Raw genomic sequence first — 2,189 nt, 5'->3', positions numbered from 1 at the left:
ATTTTTATATAATATATTTTTAATAAGAACTTCCCTTTTGATTGCTCATTAAGGAATTGTATAGATGGACTTTGTGGAAAGTGGATTTAGGCTATATTACACAAGAGAAAGCTGAAACACTTATAACTGCTAAGAATATCTTTCAACAAAAAGTTCAACAAAAAGATACAGTTTATCCCGTATATACGTTTAATTAATATTGCTGTGTAATTTGCCATTCAATTATAATATATTTTTAATAAAAACTTCCCTTTTGATTGCTCATTAAGGAATTGTATAGATGGACTTTGTGGAAAGTGGATTTAGGCTATATTACACAAGAGAAAGCTGAAACACTTATAACTGCTAAGAATATCTTTCAACAAAAAGTTCAACAAAAAGATACAGTTTATCCCGTATATACGTTTAATTAATATTGCTGTGTAATTTGCCATTCAATTTGCTGTGTAGATTAAGTAACAACTGCTATCTAATGAAATAGTGACATCTAGTGGCAGTTTTTTAGAATGCGGTATAAGTTGTATATAAATAAATCTTTAGCTGTGACCTGGATAGACCTGCTACCGCTTGGAAGATGTCCTGAGTGACGAAACGTGTCGGGACGGGCCTATCTGACGTCACAGAGATTGCGGAAGTGAGCACGAGATACCGGCCGTTTTCGTTCACAAATGTGAGTTTCTATGTATGCTTTTATTAAATAAACATTTATAGACTTACTTCACCATGAGGAGTCCCTCTTGATTTTTTAACATATGGGGAACATCAATTGGTAAACATCTGGAGGAAATATTAAGAGAAATCTGATCCCAAATCTGCTTCAGGCTGCCTGCAAAGCTTTAAAAGGATTTATGTTAGGATCCAGAGCGCCTCCAGGTGGCGCTGGAGCTAGCCCTGCAGTTCCAGTGCTCACCTGCGGGTGTCTCCCAGGACTTAGCCATCACCTGGTGCTTCCTGGGAGGGTATTGTTGTTTCAACTTTGAGTCCTGAATCCTGTTTTGAACCTTGTTACCTGTGAGTCCTAAATCCTGTTTTGAACCTTGTCACCTGTGAGTCCTGAATCCTGTTTAGAACCTATTTACCTGTGAGTCCTGAACCCTGTTTGAAGTCCTGTTTCATGTGTCTTTTGTTTGCTGTCCTGAGCCTTGTTGTTGGTTGTTGCTATTAGTCTAAGATGTATATTAAACAAACTATACATATCTAACGCCCTTGTCTGGTCCGTGTAACCTACTTGCCTTGTCCATGTGGTCACACGTGTTTGGTCTGCCTGTGTGGGTACCTGCGGAGGTGTGGGGTCACCTGTGCCGGTATCCCTGACAATTTATATGCGGTGAGTGTGCACTGCCTAGGGGGTTTTCGTGTGTGACACTTCGAAGATTACTTTATGCACAAGCACACTATATAAGGAATTGGAGGACGATTACCAATCCTTTAAAACATTTGTTTGCACTTATCACTATATAAGTTTGGACTTTGATTTTTGTTGTTTATTTTATTCCCACCAATATTTCACGGTTTAGGTATTTAAAAGGTCTGTATATTCCGACGGGGGTCGCGTCATCGCAATCACTTGTGTATGATTGCGGTACACCTCTTTTTCAATCTTTATTGATATTATTGGTTTGATTTTTCACTGTCATCATTGGTTTATATTGTAACTACAAGTGTGATAGACCATTTAGTCTCTTATGTTCACGATTTACTAATTTTTCTTCACAATAAGAATTTGTGTTTATTTATCTTTTTTGATTAAGGACATTTTGGTCATAGATAGAAGTTTGCATTGTTCACAGCACAGGAAAGTGTTTATTGATTTAGTTATAAGCACCATAGGGGATTTAGCACCACAAAATCTTTAATCATTAAATTCAGGGGTTGCTGATTGCTGGAGAGAAGTTGTTGACTGCACTGCTGAGAGCAGGGCAGTGAGTGAAACTTCTCAGAGAAAAAAAAGACTTTTTCTTTTCTTGGTTATAGATTACTCTGCTCGGATAGCCAGGGTTGCTGAAAATGTTTAGTTAGTGCTCTAAAAGATTTTGTTTTTAGTTTTCAATCATCGTTTGAGTGTTGTTCAAAGCCACCCAGTGACATGCAAATAAAGAAAGACTGTTTATATTCGCAATTGCATGCTGGCAGCTGGTTATGCCCTAGAGGACCGTGTTGTTTGGCTGGAACCCAGTATCCCGCGTGAG

The sequence above is a fragment of the Nanorana parkeri genome, unplaced genomic scaffold, assembly GCF_000935625.1.
Source record: "Nanorana parkeri isolate BGI_ZX_2015 unplaced genomic scaffold, ASM93562v1 scaffold1739, whole genome shotgun sequence".
NCBI lineage: Eukaryota > Metazoa > Chordata > Amphibia > Anura > Dicroglossidae > Nanorana > Nanorana parkeri.
The sequence above is the reverse complement of the archived record's forward strand: the minus strand, read 5'-3'. Positions refer to the sequence as shown.